At 38.4% G+C, this 19177-nt stretch overlaps 1 pseudogene; it reads left to right on the forward strand.

Annotated features, from left to right (window-relative positions):
* The first annotated feature begins 3438 nt into the window (after positions 1 to 3438).
* Positions 3439 to 6549, forward strand: LOC149168827 (pentatricopeptide repeat-containing protein At3g26782, mitochondrial pseudogene; annotated as a pseudogene).
* The last annotated feature ends 12628 nt before the right edge of the window (positions 6550 to 19177 follow it).

A 19177-nucleotide genomic window follows, 5' to 3' on the forward strand; every position in this document is an offset into this window, starting at 1 on the left:
ACAACAAGTCACTCTTCCAAGCCATGCCCATACATGTACTTTGAAAATATGCATCCCATACTGCATCAAAGTCTCTTGACCTAAGCTCCTCAATGCATCAAATCCTCTAAGTCCACCATGTATGAAGTCCCTAAAAGTCACAATAATCTCATGTCATCATGAGCTCCATAATCAGCTCACAAATCCAACCAAGTCCATGGCCTTGTTGTACAAGAGTGCACAACCCTCCATCAGCTCATAAGTAATAAGTCTCCATGTCACACCAGCACATCCATCTGCACAACATCCCTGCCTTAGCACTCCTCATTGGATGTCCATAAGTGACACCTCTACAAGTGCTCCCACATAATGTCCCTGCATAAGGCTGCCATGCTCCATGCCTCCAACCTGATGTCCATGACTATGTTGTCCATGTAATCCAACCAAGTAGGCTCATCACAACAATCGGTCATCCTCATCCAAGTCTTCAATCTTCGGTTTAGTGAACTCAGTCACCCAACCATATCATCATGTCATGAGTCCCTCCATCATAGCTCCTCCACCAAAGTGTCCACCAAGACTATCTCTTGGTCTCGGCCATGAGAAGTCCACCCAAGAGTGTGCCCTCCAATCTGTCCATGAGTCATGCCGGGCACTTAGCCATGTGGCTAAAGCATGACCCAATCATCCACAACGATCATCAAGTTCCACCCTTGTCAAGGGCCTTTGTACCTTCTATCATAAGGTCACAAACAACCCCAACAAGTCCTGCAACAATCAACAATCCTTGCTTCTCCATACAAGGTTCCATCATAGTCATCCATGGTAAGATCCTCCCTAGCATAGGCAAACTGGCTTTGCCTCTCCCTGCATACGGTCCATCTACCAAATGCCCAAATGAAACACAAGTATCAACGATACTTACTTCATCATCATGAGGCTCTTCCTCATTCATCCATGTCCACAAACTGCACGATCCTGGTCCAACTTGATCATCCTCAAGTTCATCCTCCATCATGGTCATGTCTGCAACATCTTCAACTATCACGGCTTCTTCTTCCTTGTCAGCACAATCTGCAACTTCATCTTGCTCCATTGTCCAACCAAGTTGAAGAAGTTCGTCTTCAACATTCTTTTCTAGGACTGCAAGCTTTTATTGAATCCGGGGATTCTCTTCTTTCATCCGCTTCAATCTGTATAAGGTAAGCAAGAGCTTCCCTTCACCTTCTCCCAAACTTGCCATGCCTTGTCGTTCAACTTGGTCCAAGCACTAAGCTTCACCTCTGCTAAACCTGCTTCCACTGTCACGAGCAACCCTGCTCAAACCGAGTCTTGAAACTACCTTCAAATGCTTCAACACCTGAACCTTGTTCAAGTCTCAATACCTGTCATCAACTTCAAACCTTCACGAGCAAACCTTGCTCTGATACCACCTGTCACGCCCCTACACCTGTGGTAGTCTTCCAACCGCTTGTAGCAAGGTGCAGCACCACTGAACGCTTTCTTTTCACCAATACTAACATTCGTGGACTACGCCTACTTTCACATTCACGTTACTTAGCTTGTGTTTCGCAACCAAGTAAACATACAATTATCCTTTATACTTAATGAAGCCCATACTCATTCGTTATCATCATGCAATTATACCAAGAACAACAACAATTGCAACAAGTATAAAGGGGAGGGGCAACTCCCCGTAATGTGAGTCTGCCCGACAATATATTAAGAATATCAGTTTTACAATGTACAAGTGTGACTTGCCAAACCAAGTCTACACTTAGCCAAATATTACAACGGAGAGGCAACCCTGCCTTTTACAATACATGTGCACCCTTGCACAAAGAGAAGTGCTCACCCGAGCCACTTAAATCCTCTTCACCAAGTCCTGCAAAAATCTGCACATCCACCGCACCTCGGGCACACCTTGCCCACTCTTCGACCGACTCAAGATCACCTTCAAGTGCACCTTCAAGTGGAGCGCATGAGATATGCGCAACTCCCCTTATTTCTGCGCACTTTTACTTGCCTCTTGATCTTATGCGAAGAAGAGATGAGAGGAAGTGTTGTTGAAATGAGCCTCAAGGCTCCCACATATATACACAACCTAGCGTGGGTTTACATGGGGTGTGCAGCCCCTTGGCCGACCCCCAAAACCACTAACCATGCGCCCATAAGACTTGTACTCAAGTCGGCCTCAAGTCTCATCCATCGCATGTATATATTATGTCGCTTCAACACTTAGTCGCATAAGTGTCTCGCCCTTTTGTCGCACCAAACGTCGCATTATGTCCGCAGCCCGTCGCATTGTCGTTTCGTGCGCGCCCGCGCGCCCGCCCACGCGCCCGCCCGCGCGCCCGCCCGCGCCTTCGTGCACGATGACTCTCCGGCGCCTGTCGCACCCGCAACTCGAAGGCCTTACACCAATGGTCTAACGAGTTGTGCTTTTCCAAACCATATATCATTCCCATGATAACTAATAACCAAATTATATATATATATATATATATATATATATATATATATATATATGCCAGTAGTAATAGTAATGATTTTAAGACCGAAGAAGCTTTAAGAGAAATAATTTTATTGTTCCCATCACTTTAATAAAAACATTGTTTAATTATATTATATTAAATCAATTATATATATATATATATATATATATATATATATTAACAATAAATAAAAAAGAGGAAAAGAGTTTAATATAAATGATTTTATTGTTGAGCTTTAAAATGTTTACAAGTGGTTGAAAATTATCAATCGGAAATAAAAGATAATTGTTTGGATTTTTATTTTTAGTTTTTGTAACCTATTTTATTTTTTTAACCTAGAGGAACCCAACAACTTGTTTAATACTTAACTATCAGGAAATCTTTGGGACTACGATATGTCCTCTTCCCCATTCATAATAGAGAGATTTGAAGATTACAAAAGAGGGATTTGAAATTGAATATTTCAAGTTTCAACAATTTCACATTTCTCAGATTAACTAATTTAGTTGCCCCAAGACATTTATTTTATTTTATTTTTTGTATTTTTATTCTTATCTAATTTCATTAAATCAAATTGTTTTAATTAATCATTTAATTTTTTATTTATATAAATTGACCCTGTTATAATGCTTAGATAATATAACATAACAACACAAATGAGCTTGGAGTTTGCCCTAAAATTGGGTTTGCCTTAAAACTGCTTTTTCTTGGTTAAGAGCTCATCTTCTTTAGAGCTAAAGAAATAAGTTAACGACCCAAAACCCAGAGATATCTGACAAGAATGCAAGAGTGAAAGTGTACCCCTTTAAAGATCACCAACAAATTATTTCAGGTGACATGATTTTCTTTAAATAAAACACAGTGAACAACCAAAAATAAATATCTTGCTACTTATTTAACAATTAAATTATAATAAATTTTCTTGCATTAAAAAAAAATAACAATACAAAATATTACAACATCACTCCATATTGATGGGGTGAAAAAGGCCTCTGAACACAACGATAAAAGAAATACATAGTGCAGAATGGAGAGACCTAGTTTGTTATCTCCAGTATCAACCATTTCCACAAAACATTAAAAGTACCTCATCTCATTTGAGGAATAGAACATCGAGTCATCAATGGGGCAATAGTGGTAATGGTACTAACCAGGTTCTCTGAAGTGCGCGAGCGGGAGTGCTACCATGGGTTCGAATTGGAACTCATTGTATTACAGATCTATACCTGCTACTAGGAGAGGCCACAACCCATCTCATCTACTGCACCACCACCAATACCTATGGCATTGGTTTTACCCATGGTGCAGCAATTGTTCTGCCAGAGGAAGATGTGGATTGCCTTGTTCCTTCCACCTACAAAAACCTTCCTCGTCGATAGAGATGAAATGCTTGGCAACAGCCACGGAAAGCCCTGTGTCATGGACATGAGAATCGCAGTGTGTCAGCAGGGCCAATTGAAAGAGGCACTCCTCCAAGACTTCTCTATGAATACCACTATGTTGCACGCGCTCCTGGACCAGAAATCTCTGCCAGAGGCCAAGCTAGTCCATGCTCATATTGTTCAAACCGGATTCAAAGCAAACCCTTCCTTAGATACCAAACTGGTTATTGCGTATTCTAAGTGCAACACTCTGGCCGATTCCCACCGGCTATTGATGGAAATTCCCAATCGAAATGTGGTGCCATGGTCAGCTCTGATCGCAGCCTACGCCAAGCATGGACACAGTGAGAAAGCCCTAACCCTGTATCACGAGATGCGAGAATCAAGCATTTTCCCAAACCAATACACCTTTGCCAGTGTTCTCCAAGCATGTGGCGGCTTGGCTGCCCTCAAACATGGTAGGAAATTACATCAAGAAATAATTAGAAGTGGGTTCGAATCAGATGTCTTCTTGGGCTGTAGCCTCATAGACATGTACGTTAAGTGTGGAAGATTGCAGGATGCGCGCCATGTGTTTGATAAAATGCCTCAACGAGACGTTGTCTCCTGGACCACGATGATTGCAGCTTACGCGAGAGGGGGGATTGTCAAGGAGGCATTGAGCCTATTTCGCCAAATGCAGAAAATAGGTATGCAGCCGAATCAATTCACCTTTACAATTGTTCTGCCTGCATGCGCTCACTTGGCAGAGTTGGAAAATGGCAGACAGGTTCATGTGGGCATAATTAAAATCGGGTTACACTGTGACTTGTTAGTGGGGAGTGCCCTTGTAGACATGTATGCGAAATGTGGCTGCATAGAAGATGCACGTACAGTATTTGACAAATTACCGGAGCGGAATGTGGTCTCTTGGACTATAATGATTTCTGGATATGCACAAGATGGACATACCGAGGAGGCCTTGAAACTGTATTATGAAATGCAAGAAGTAGAAGTCCAACCAAATCAGCACACTTTTGCTACTATTCTACCAGTTTGTGCTAGCTCAGCAGCTGTGGAACATGGAAAGGGGATTCATAAGGACATAATTAGAAGTGGTCATCGATCTGATGTGTTTGTGGGTAGTGCCCTTGTAGACATGTATGCTAAGTGTGGGAACTTAGAGGAAGCACGAAATGTGTTTGAACGAATGTCTGAACGGAATGTTGTCTCATGGACTTCGATGATTACAGGTTACGCTCGGTATGGATATATGGACAAGGCACTGGAGCTTTTTCATAAAATTCCTTCTCAGGATGCAGTCTCATGGACTGCAATGGTTGCAGGATATACGCATAATGGGTTTTTTAATGAGGCCTTAAAGTTCTTCAGACAAATGCAACTAAAGGGCATGGAGCGAAACTCTCTTATCTTCACTAGCATTCTTCCAGCATGCTCCAACTTAGCATCTCTGAAAAATGGAAAGGAGGTTCATGAAGACATAATTAAGAGCGGACTGCAGTCTGATCCTGTTGTTGGGAATGCCCTTATAGACATGTATGCCAAATGCGGTATTATAGAGGATGCACACAAAGTGTTCAATAACATGACTGAACGAGTACCGGAGTCATGGAATGCTATGATTGTAGGGTTTGCCATGCATGGGTGTGGCAATAAAGCTATCAAACTTTTTGAACAAATGGAACATTGTGGAACTAAACCAAACCATATTACATTTGTTGGTATTTTGTCTGCATGCTGCCATGCAGGCCTTGTGGATGATGGTCGGCACTACTTTAAATGCATGAGTCAAAATTATCAGATAACTCCTACAGTGGAGCATTATGGCTGCATGGTTGATCTTCTTGGCCGTGCTGGTTGTCTAGATGAGGCAGAGGAATTTATTAACAAAATGCCAATAAAACCAGATGCCACTTTGTGGGGATCACTGCTTGGTGCCTGTAAGATCCATACCAATATCGAGTTAGGCGAGCGTGTGGCAGAACATCTTTTTGAATTGGAGCCTACGAATGCTTCATATTATGTGATGCTGTCAAACATTTATGCAGCAGCTGGAAGGTGGGATGATGTAGAAAAGTTGCGAACCATAATGAAAGAGAGAGTGGTAGTAAAGATGCCAGGTTGCAGCTGGATTGAAGTTAATGGGAAGGTTCATAATTTCCTTGTAGGAGATAATTCACACCCACAACTGCAGAAAATCTATGCAGAGCTGGAGAGGTTGTCTGGACAGATAAAGGAGGCAGGGTATGTACCCAAGACAAACTATGCACTACGTGATGTGGAGGAGGAGCATAAGGAAAATATTCTCAGCATACACAGTGAGAAGTTGGCAATTGTTTTTGGGCTTATCAACACACCTCCTAGGAAACCTATTCAGATTGTCAAGAACCTTAGAGTGTGTGGTGACTGCCACTCTGCCATTAAGTTCATTTCGAAGATTGTTGTGCGAGAAATTGTTGTGAGAGATAACAAGCGATTCCATCATTTCAAAGATGGGCAGTGTTCTTGTGGGGAATATTGGTGATACTAATTGAAACATGATATTAGCAGATTTGAGTAATAAGTTTAAGCATGCTGTAAACCTTCCACTGGTAGCCTACAATTATATATTACTGTCCAAATACGCTAACTAGTTATACAAGCAGAAGTTTATTGGCAAGGCAAAGTATCTGTCTTGCAAACCACTCATTGAATGAATTATAGGAGCTTAAACTATCATCTGCCTTGTGACCCTCTGGACCATAGTTTATGGCTTTGCAATTCTGGAATTTTGCAGGTCATGATGCTATTCTGTCCACTAAATGCTTCAATATTTTATTTTTGTTTGAAAAATACTTCTTATATTAAACAGAGAGTATACAAGGAAGAGTATGCAGAAGGAGCAACAAAATTAAAAGACGCTTGTACACTTCTACTAGAACCGGAATCAAATCAGAATAAGCAAAAGCATCTACAGCCTTATCATCTCTTAAAAAGAGATAATCCTTAGCCGCAAGCTGAGTACATATATCTTCGTGCCAAATCTTATAGAATCACAAAACATGATTAACCTCGTTGTCAAAAATACACTTACACTCAACTTTCCAGATAGAGAACAAAGTAGTGACCCTGACACAGTTCCAAAGGTGCATAAAAGATGAGAGAATTAACTGTTTGGAGTCACTCAATAATGCAGCCCTCCAGTGAATAGCCCTTTGAAAAATAGAGGGGACTTGCGTTTGAACCTGATGCCAACAGTTTTCGCCATCTGACATTCCCACAAAATGTGCTTAACACTCCATTTTACCACAAATTGGTCATTTGTTATTTGTGAAACCACTTTTTCCCATGCGAACTTTTGTTGACTCTCTTTAGTAGATGACTAATCAAGAAAATTCATAATTTATAAGATAAACAAAAGTCTATATGCTATAAAATCTTTGAATCCCCCTCTCCTCTGGCTGAGAAGAAGAAGTCCATCTAGCATTCAAAACTGGGCCTGAAATATTATTTGATGCAACGAGGTAAAAACTTCTTTCGGTCACAATTCAGGATTGGCTTCTCAAAAGATCAACATTATTCCCTCCAAATTGGGCCTTGCATCTGACTATTCTCTTAAACAAATCCTTAGAAGGGATCAACCTCTGAATCTCCCAAATGGCCAGTTTGTTTCTCTAAACTAGGAAGAGCCTTCCAATGAGTTATTGTTCTCCAATCTAATTGTTATCACTCTGATAATTCCTTTGAAGTAATAAGAAGGAAAAAACCAAAGGTAACCACTATCCACTTTTGGAGATTAGGACCTAGCCTTCATGATGCTCAGAGAGGGCTCTCTCTTTAAGATTTAACTTTGTTTAGTTAAGATGTTTTAGGCTAGCTATGATTGTTCAAGGGGTTTTGATTTTGTTTGAATTGGGTGGTGGAGGGATGTTCCAGGGGCAATATAGCAGAGTGTATTTCAGATGTTTGAGACAGAGGGGTGAAAGGGTTTCACTTGGGGTGAGAGAGTAGTTAAGGGTTCTCAGACCCGGATAATGAATGAGGAAGGCAGGGGTAACCGAAATCAAAGGGCAGTGAAGAATCCTTTAATTTGGATTATTTATGAAATCAATTTAAACTAAAGAGAAATCAAGAATTCTTTAATTTAAATATCAGAGGAAAACATTCAAATGCTTAATTGTTAAAACAGAGTGTGGTTTAAACAAGTTCTGAAATATATTTCCAGTTATAGCATTTAGATTGAAATAGATAGAAGATTATGAATAACTTTGAGAGATTGACAAAGACACATCAAAATATTTGTCTGATATTCGCTCAACACATGAATCCTTGGAACACTCTGATCTTTATTAATCAATCTAGTTTGCTAGCTCATCAACTGATACATAAACTTCTGGTTCTTTTTTATCAAAAAGTCTATAGAAATGTCTAATAGAATCCACCCTACACACTTGGAATTGTGAAGTATTTATACAAAAATTTATTACAAAATATCTCAAACTGATTTGAGATTTAATCTAGGAAATAAAAATATCTTCTTGCAAGAAGATAGAGACAACTATTGAACTGCTTCATGCTGTCCCTTTTATTTTGGTAATGTTGGGTTTTATGGTTTGATTTTAGCCCTTTTATGTTGCTTTGTTGTTTGATCTTTTACGCTGAAAGCTTCATTTACTTTAGGCTTTCATCTGATACACTTTGACACTGATACATTTTAACTTTGTTGATCTGTCTTCATCTTTTTACCCAGCTGTTTTACTTTTAATGTACTTTAACTTTTTTACTGCATATTTCTTACAATAAATCAATTAATTTCTCCCACGCTTCAGCATCAGGTAATTGGATTTTTAGCATCCTCCTATATATTTTATCTGCCTCGGTGTACTTGAAAAAAGTAGACTCATTCATAAACAAGTGTTTTACCTCATGTTGGAGGTAAAACAAGTTTTCAAATGTCTGGTAAAGTACTTTGCCTGTTGGCAATGCCTTGACTGATGATGTATTGACCTGTTCTTTTGCTAGCTCTCTGATTTTGTTGTTGTAATCCTGCTGTGTCATGAGCTTGTCATTTATTACTAAGGGACTGGGTAACCCTTTCTCTCTCAAAATTTGAAACTTAGCCATAAATCTGTCAACGACTACCTGCATATTCTGACACTTGTCCTCCAAGTTTAGCATTAAGTTTCTCTTGGAGAGGACCTTTCTCAACTCCAAAATTGTCTCTGTTCTGTCTTCTATCTCCAATTCCTGAAGCTCATACTTATTCTTACTGTTAAGGAACTGGATAATTCTGGTAGCATCTTTTGGCATTTCTCTTAATTCTTCTTTTATTCTTTGGATGGCCTTTGTAGCCATCTTTATTAAATCTATCCGTTCAAAAATCACCTGAATAGATGGCCAAATATCATCGACAAAGTCAATAATATTGGCCCACAGTAGTTCCTTAGCCTACCCAAGGGGTTCCTTTAGTGTTAGGTCCTTCTCCTTGGCTTTTAATCTCTCACTCATCCTGGCAACTTTTTGCACTTCTTCTTTGTGCATGATTTTGGCAAGCTTGTAATCAGTTTCCAAGCTTGTCACCTTTTCTTTGAGCTTATTCATCTCTGTTGCATGTATGGACATCTCTTCCATAGCTTTAACTAACTTTGCTGCTTCTTCACCTGATGTACCTACTGCTGATGTAGACTCTGTTGAAACCTGTTGCACCGTGGCCATAGGAGCTGTGGGAGCCAATGAGGCTGTCAATGTGGAAGGAACAACCGTTGTAACTGCTGGGATGACATTCACTGATGTAGTGCCAAGATCACTTTGCTTCAATTAGATTAAATTGTCCAATTCCTTCTCTGCCTCCCTTAACTGATCATTTAGTTTGAAGACTAAGTCCATCAAATCTTCATGCCTTGTTTGATTTTCCAATACTTCCTGTGTCTGGGGATGTTGCAGTTGTGGTATCTTCAATTGCTTCTTTAGTGCTGCAATGTCATTCTTTTTCTTGATCAGTTGTTTAGTAGCTTTGATGTCTTTGGGATCATGTCCCAATTCAATCACTAAGTCTTCCAAAGACTTGATTCCGTTGTCTTGGATATGTGAGGAGGCCTTCTCCAACTGATATTGGGTTGAGATATTGTTAAATGAATTTTGCAACTGATGGGAAACTATGGCTTTTCCTGTGAGGGTGGAGTAAATCATTTCTCCAACCTATTTGTGAAATTCAATTTGGTCAATGAGATGAATATCCCTTGTCAATACCTCAAAATCAATTTTTTTGAAATCTACTGATGTCCTTGGTTGTCGTATAGTTGGCTTTATGAAGGACATTTTCATTTTTCCTTCCTTGATGTCAAAAGCTGGCATCAACTTGGTTTGATTAGTAGGTGTAAGTTTGATATACTGTGCATAAGACTGTGCCTTCAGTTTCTCATTTCTCATTTTGATTTCCTTGAACCTGTCCTTTATGTCCTTATCTTTATCAACAGGCCTACTAAATGAGGATACTTCTACACTGAGCTGCGTTTCTAACATCTGAGTCTGGGATGTAGATGGGTCCTGTGTTTCTCCAGATCGGGTTGTGCCCTTGCTCATGTGAAACTCAGTATTAGTTACTTCTGCTAAGTCTTCTGTGTCTTCCTGTTCTGAAATAGGATTGAGCCTTAGCCTTTTTCTCTGGCTGGCTTCATACTGCACATTTGAAGTGTCTATACCTGAATTGGAGGCTCCCTCTCTGTTCCTCTTGGGATTATTTTCCTCATTTTGAGGAGTTTGCAAAACAACAGGGGTACTCATGGTTGCTTCTTGCTGTGGTACTTGCAGGAATGAGCTTTCATCAAGCTGTCTTTCTAAATCACACAAGGTATTTTCAACATCTACCTTTGTACTATCCCTATCTATAAGAGTGTTTTCCAACCACTCAGATTGATTGGCATATCTTTCTATCTTTGGTATGGGGTGATGAATGTAAGGCCCCAATTTGACCTTTTGTCTAAGTTTGGTCATAAAACCTTGAGGGTCATATCTCCACATGAAACTGTTTTGGAACTTCATTTGTTGCAGAATCTGATCTACTTCTCTAGAATTGCAAATGAAAGGGCCTAACTGATTTTTAACTTTGAACTGGGTCCTTTTCTTGGCTGAGACAAAGTTGACTTCATCAAAGTTCATTATCTACCTATAATACTCTAGATCAAATAACCTCATGGGGAGGTATTTTGGGAGTTTGTATGGGGCTAGCTGGCAACCATAGATTCTTATTTCAGTGTGATTTTGGTAAAGGTATCAATCTCTTACTTTACTCTGCTTGGACAATTGGAGGACTCTTTTGATTTCTTGACTTATTCTAAGTGGAGGACTTCCTGTAAGCATGGTCATGACTGGATGGACAAAAGAGTCAATGAAGTTTGTGTAGGTGTATGGTGATGAATACTTGTGGAAAAGTGGTGTCCAAAATATAACAGACCTGGGCTGGCCTCTAGTATCTAGTTTCTGGAGGGTGAAGGGAAATCTGTCTGACTAATAATACAAAAACATATGGTATAGTACATATGAGTATTTGAATACTCTCTCATTGTGCATTCTGGTAAACTGCTCATGCATCCTTTCGGCTATGAATTGGGCATAATTGTACAAAGTAGCAGGAGGATTTCCTAGGGTGAAAATAGACATGAAGGCTAGGATGAGCTCATCAACAAATTCATTTGTGCTACAACCCAAAATACATGATATCATAGTCACAATATGCTTGCCCCTTTCAGAGAAAATGGCAGAAACATATGGAGGGGCATCTTTAGGAATGTGTTGCTTTTCTACAATGAAAGTTTGGTAAATTTGGGCCAGTTTAGAGGGAGTCAACTTGGTGTACAGGTCTAATGACTCCCCAACAGAGAGTGGGGTCAGGTTTGGACCTGGTTAGACTTGCAACATCTCATTAATTGATTCAGCTGTAATTGTGAACAAAAACTTTTGGTTGGGGGACATTATAGCGCTCTGGCTACGAATGTAACAAGCATGGCACATATGGACAATTTCAGAAAAAATATGTACTTGGGGACACTGGGATTTGGGCAAATTGGAGTCCCAAAGGCCAATGCCATCAGAATGGTTCAAATATCTGCCTCTACTCAAACAATGAATTTTGAGCAGGACCTCGTATGCACTTGTGTCTCTGATTTGAAAATCCCTGTCCGCCAGAGAGCTGGTCAAGGTCCAAATGAGGAGTTGTGATAGGTCTGACATCCATGGCGATAGGGGCAGCCATAATTCAGTTCTTGTAGATTTAAATTTGACTTTCGCAGGTTTATTTAGAGATTTTGACGGAAACTGGAAGCTTTCAGAAGGGTTTGGGCACAGACTTTTAAATTTAAAGTAATTTCGATTAATTTTACTTAATTAAAACACTTTACAAACTAAACGTTTTCAAATTTGAAAGGTTGACTGGTAATTTATTTTCAAATACCCAAAATTGAGTGAATTAACTTCAAATTCGAAGTTCACGGCAGCTGCAGAAGTCTGAATGGCAGGTACGGACTGAGAGGTTGATTGGGGTCTCTGCAACTTCTTCAGGAGTGGAATTTGAGGTTAATTGACGAATTCAACATTTGCAGGAGTCGCATTGGTTTGCAGAGGTTCACAGAAAATGAGCGAAAAAAGGCGAAATGGGGCTTCTTGGCCTTTTTATTGAGCAACGGTTACTTTTTGGTGGGTAATTTACAAATCAATAGTGGTGGTTTTTTGGGTTGAGCGGGGAGGCGGTTCCCCAAGCCATCACACCGCTTTTGTGGAAGAGGCGGTATTTAGGAGGGGTCACCCGATCTATGCCAGCGCTTGACACGTAGCAGTTGGGGGGCTGGGGAAAACCACCTTATCGGGCGGGTAAAGGTCGGCCATCGAGTGCACCCGATATGGCTGTGGACCGTTGGATGAGGGTGATGATGATTAGACGGCAGTCGGGCAAAGGATGTGCACGGATGATATGAGCATAGGCTTCGAGGGGTCTAGGGCTTTAATCTTTAGCGATTTGGGATTAATTAGGATTTAATCATGGGATTAAACAATCGGGCGGGGCCTAATTATGGGATTAGTTTAGTTTTACCACGCAGTGGTGTATTAAGAAGGTTTTGTCGGGAATATGGGACAAAGTATAGTTTATATTAAAATTAAGGGTTGGGATATTTATATAGGGGATTTATTTAATATGCAGGAAAAAGTATATCGGGATTTATATAATTAAGTTAAAAATTAATATGAAATGAATGTGCGGAGTGAACCTAGCACTAAGCATAATGTACTATTGATGCACTTTCTTCACATACAATTACACTTAGGATAAAACACTTTTGTGGGTTTTTGAATGAAATGGAATTTTAACTTGGGGTTGTTTACTTTTTCTAGGAAAATTGAGTTTAACCTTAGGAAGAGGGGTTTTATTAGGGTAATGAAGGGAATTCTAACACTTGATGTCCATAAGTCATTAAGCCGAGGGTCTGGTCCCACCAAAAGTTAGAGAAATGCTCTGAGCCTTTATGACTTGAAGGATTTTAAGTACTAGAACTTACTTGTGTATGGGGAAATTTGTAAGTAAAGGGGTGAAAAGAGTTAAGGGGAGTTATTTAAATGAATTTGTAAACCATTTTTGTTGCCTTCTTAACTGTTCATGCACATTGAAACATATAATCAAGCATGATAAATATGCTTTTATCCAATCATCTTTATACTTCATCAACTTTTTTTCTATTTACCCATTACTTACCCTACCATTTTTTATTCATTTTATTCGGGTGCATTTAGACTAACAAACCCTTATCATTCATTTTTATTTTGAAAAGTAAACTATCTACTTCTAACTTTCTATCATCCAAGGGCTCAGATTAAACTGATGAGCTCCTTTTATTTTCTCTACCTATCTAATGATCTGCCAAGATTAAATTACTTGGTCATATTTTATTCTTTAACTGTAAACATAAGATTCAAAGCATGAAATAATCAAGATTAAACAATTTGACTATCATGGATTGTGGCATGTATGACAAGCTGCACACAACTATTATTTAAAACCGTAAAACAACAAAATAGTAGTGGCATTTAGACTTGCACACTTTCATGATCTGCATTTGTTTTTGGGGTTCATATATTTTCATTTTTTGATATTTTCTTATTCTTTTTGTCCCTTGATGTTTCTTTTAGGACATACCAACTTTACATTTTTAAAATTTTTTAATATGGAAAACATTCCCAGATATCAAAGGTATGTACAATATTACAAGGCTTAAACTTAGCCAATTCAAAATTATGAATCCTATCACTATAGGACCCTAACACTAACTATGACCTACAATTAGATTCCCACAAGTTACGCAATTAAAAATTAATGTCCTTCTTGCTAAACTTGTGAGCTTTGTAGCGAGATATTTCATCGATACATTCACCTTGACCTTTCCAGCTCAAAATTGAGTGTAGGGTATAGTTCAATGACCTTTCCCTTGTACCAAGCTGATAGTGAACTCGAAGATTCTACAAGCCTCTCACATCTATGACGTTTCTTGTTAGCTGCATAGCCAGGGTCACTTTATTAGATTGGAAAATGTTGAGGATGTTTCTATGGCCCAAGTATAGCGGGGAACATGGGTTACCGATGACCCTGTTAGATGTAGACATTTTTCCTAGGGAGGGTGGCTTGGGATTGATTGTAGTATCTTAGGGTAAAATCCTAGCAGCGAAGTGTATTGTGAGTTGTTTCTTAGGAGGCGTTATTGAGATATAATCTGTTTCAAATCCAAGGTTCTACATTTTATTTCTTGGATGTGAATTTGTTTGTCCTAAGGTGGTTTGGCATTATTATTTACCGTGAGAAAATGGAGATAGTTTGATATTCACCTTATGTTGATATATTGAGTGATTTTCATGGCGTTCATGAATATTCAACTTGCTCATATTAGACTTTTCTAGAGGAAGTCTATCCAGGCCAATATTAGAGAAACTTATGTAGTGCACAAATGGATTTGTGCTACTAAGAACATGCAGCGTGAGGGTAGGATGAAATACCACCCTTCCCCACACACCATTGAGAAAGAGAGAAAGGATAGAGATAAGTCACCCACTTGGCTTTCGGAAAAAAATGAGAAACCCTACGGTGAAGAGATTTATTCAAGAATTAGGATGAAGGAATCTATTGCTTTTAGATTATTAAGGTGCTTCACTTAGGTTTCAAATCGTGTTTTTTCAATAAATTAACAAATGAATGTAAACTAACAATCTAGATTAAACTTATCAAAGGTTCCTTTAGTGAGTAGAAACATTATTATTGAAAGAGTCAAAGAGAATTGTGCAAGGAACTCACCTAAAATTAATTGTTGTAGGTGTTGAAGTTTCTTGGGTAGGGAAAAGATTTGTGATAGGCCTCCAAGATTGATCCATGTCCCAAAGGAACCTATGCACTATTAAACTTCCTCAAAACACAATATGTGTTCGATCGCTTCTATAAAGCAATATATGTGCAAATAATACTAGCTATATCTACTACTAGAATAGATAAATATTTGAAGGCACTGACTAGATATACCAAAGTTCCCTTAGAGGGGATGATACCTCCCTTTCCCTAGATTTGATGGAACCTCACTTGAGGTTGTAGGCTTGAATCATCCTAGGGATACCTAGAAATATACCAATGAAGATGCCCTAGGATGAATCAACAAGCCTTCATTGTTGGGGTCAACCTACTCAAAAGATATTACTATAGAGATGTTAAATATGACATGTGCAAGTAGCCCAAGAGCACAAAAGAAGTGGAAGAGAGAGATCAAGATATGTTGCAATTCCGTAAAAAAATCTTGTTACAACAACTAGAAGGATAAATAATATTTGAAGAATTCAAGATAGTAATTGAAGAGGCTTTACAAAAAGGAATAAAAAGGTGTAAATAGGAAAGGGAGTGACCTCAAGGCATAGGTGTAACTTACAATAGGAGGGCTAATGGAGCCTTCATGAAATGAACCTATGATATAGCTAGTATGTGCATTGAAGGGATATTAAAGGATATTCCTCATTTTACTATTTATTAATAAGTATCTCCTAAAATACTTTTGTTAAACCATCCTCATAACATCTTTCCAATTAAAAAAAATATCTCATGTTCATTATATATCCCTAATAAACCTTGTTATACCCTACATCACCAACCCAAAAAAAATAAAATAACAAATATAAGATATTGAATTAACTTTTCACAATTATGAAAACCTTTTTATGTATAAACATGATAAAATATTGGTCAATAATGTAAAGCCCCCATGGGAGGCCTTGCATCTTATGGCAATGTTGTACCATGTAGTTTGACTCCACAATGTAAGTCCCTGAATATTATGTCATAAGTAAATAGGCTCAAAGTGCCCCTCTATTCCATGAAGCATGGAATAGAAGAACAACACCCTCTTTACCAATACATAGTACACCTTCCACCATGAAATCATAGAGAGTCAAGGGAGAGTTGACTCATTTTACCCCATAAATAGAAACCCAAAACAAATTTATGCCATAATAGCCTGTAATGAAGTATCTTAAATGAATGTGGATCCAATTAGGAGTTCTTGCCACAAACTAAACCAATAAAGTTGGGAAATACCTCGAACAAGTGCATGAAGGGTCAAAATGAGCCAAATTGACAACTAAGAGAAAAAGACCAAGAGAAGTAAGGCAACGAAGGACCCCACCCAAGCATTAAACACCCTTAAAAAGGTCATGCATCTAATCTAAGGGAGTGGGAAGTCAAGGAAAGTGCTCAAGCACATAAGGATGGTAGGGAGACATTGTTTCATCATCATGCTATTCATATGAAAACAAACTTTGGAGTGAACTACATATCATACCTCTAGGTGGGTAGACATAGTGAGCATTGAAGTGAGAATTGCATATGTTACATATTGTACAATTTTTAGCAGTATATATCCACAAGATGGGAACGATAGTAAATTTTAAGGAAAGAGAAAAGAAAACAAAGTGAAAGAAGATAAAATTAAAAATTAAAAATGAGTAGCAATAATAACAATTAAATGATGCACGAGGAGAGCCTACTATTGTGTGCAACGAAAGATAACACACATAGAGGGTAGTCTCCACTATTTGACTTCATTAAGGTCTCAAATTTTGTATGGATACTCCATTTCATGATTATCAATGCAGAATAATTCTACCACACATTTTCATAGCTAACATGATATCATACATGTATGAGACAAACTGGAAAATGAAAGAGAGAAGCGAAGAAATGTAAGAAAAGCAAGGAATTTCTAAAAGGGAGACAATAAATCTAACTATTGAAAGTAAAGAAGCAGAATATTAAATGTAAAAAGGACATCTTATGTGTATCTTTTTCATTTTTACTTTATTAATTAATTCCATTAGGGATCACAATGAAAAATATTGGATGAGAGCTATTTTGGGTAAGGAGATATAAATACATTATCAATGATTTTTTTAGAGAGGGTTGGCCATGTAGGATCAAAACGTTACCAAGAATGATCTCAATTTCTTAGTTGGTTTATAACCAATTTCCATGTGTTGCTCAATCTCATGCAAGCATCCATATTTAGTGTGTTGATCCACTTTTCATTATTTAGAGGGTCTCTTATTTTTATTTTACCAAAATGTTCTACTTTTGCGATTAACATTACTTCTTCCATTCCATTGTGATGTTTTGTGTTGATGAAATGTTTAATGAGCAATGATTTTTCATGCGATTGCTATAGATCATAATGTTGTTTTCTCTTAGATGCAATTGCAATCATAGTGGCATATTTCACTGATATGTGTGTGTGTGTACACACACATATATATACAAGACAAATAGAAAATGAACGAGTAAGAAGCGATAATATAAGTTGGAGCATGATATATGATATATGAGTGGTGGTATAGATATATATTATGTGACGATGTATGTGCACAGAATATATGCTCATATTAAAAGTTTTGACATAGTGTAGTGAAGAGTGAAGATTTTCCATCTACATATTAAATAAGTGTCTTACTTAAATAGAAGGTATCAATAAAAAAAAAAGGCAGAGAGCAAGGCTATGATTATTTTTGAAATCAAAAGTAGAAAATATTTTTTGATGATGCATTCACTCATCTCCATATGTCAAAGAGAACTACCATGAATGGCCAAGGAAGATAAAGCATACTTTGATTTTTAATGAATTATGGAAAGGAGTTAGTGAAGGAGAAGGAGGCAATCCTCCTGAGAAGCCCACTTCAGAAAAAGAACTCGCCATATGGGAAAACAAGAACAACAAGGCCTATGCCTTGATTTCAGCGTCAGTCGATGAAGAGTTAAATTCTGTTTTCTGGATATCACCATTCTTTGTGTTGTGAATCTATTGCAAGGCTGAAAAATGGCTCCAATTGGTGCAATATTAGAGTCACTGGACAATCTAATACTCTCTACTATGGGTAATACAATCAAAATCAACAAGGATTTTCTCACCGATATTCACAGTTGTTTACAAGATGTACATGACAAAATTGATTTTTTGCAGCTCGAAACTCAGCTACAGCAAGAAGAATTAAAACAGAGGAGTCATCATTCTGAACCTGTTTCTGTTCAGAAAAATGAAGCAGACTCCCATAAACAGCAAGACAATATTGTTGAAGTTCATATAGATCCAATGCCCAATAAAGCAGCAGTAATACATGCAGATGCAGAAACTCAGTGTGCACTTCCCAAGCCCATCATCAAACCTTGGGAACAGCTTGTCCACAACAAGCATAGAACTGGTCTTGGATATGACAAGGACTTGTCCTGTCATATTCCAGACTACTCAAAGCCCATTCCGTTTCAGAGTGATGGATTTATTCATGACAGTGCACCTGCTCCTCATGACAGTTCACCTTCAACTGTTCCAGACTCTACCCCTCTTCCACAACAACAACAACAGATCGTGAAATGCCAACACTGTGACCGAGTTGGCCATATGAAAGATCACTGTTTTGATCTTCATCCATGTAAGCACTGTCATAAAACTAGCCATTCTTCACATAGATGCTTCAAAAACAAACACCCTGCAAGAACAAAGATTCATCTTGGATGGATTGCTTCTTGGCAATGGGCATCAACAGCCAAGAAGATATTCAAATCACATGTCAGAACTTGTTCCAGAGTATTGAACAGTCTTGCAGTTGAATTTTCTCCATCATCTCACCTTGTATCTGACAGGGGGGGAAATGATTGTAGGAATTTACAGGGTAAGTTCCTCAGAAAGAACACCAAAAGGACACCGCTCACAACCAGATCTCAAATCAATACACCAGTATTTTTGACGTGGTTAAAACCCTCAAAGAGGGAAACAGTCCACGGCC

Source organism: Pinus tabuliformis, chromosome 4_2 (assembly GCF_031772625.1).
Source record: "Pinus tabuliformis cultivar Carrire ecotype Pingquan chromosome 4_2, CPIR1, whole genome shotgun sequence".
Classification (NCBI taxonomy): Eukaryota; Viridiplantae; Streptophyta; class Pinopsida; order Pinales; family Pinaceae; genus Pinus; species Pinus tabuliformis.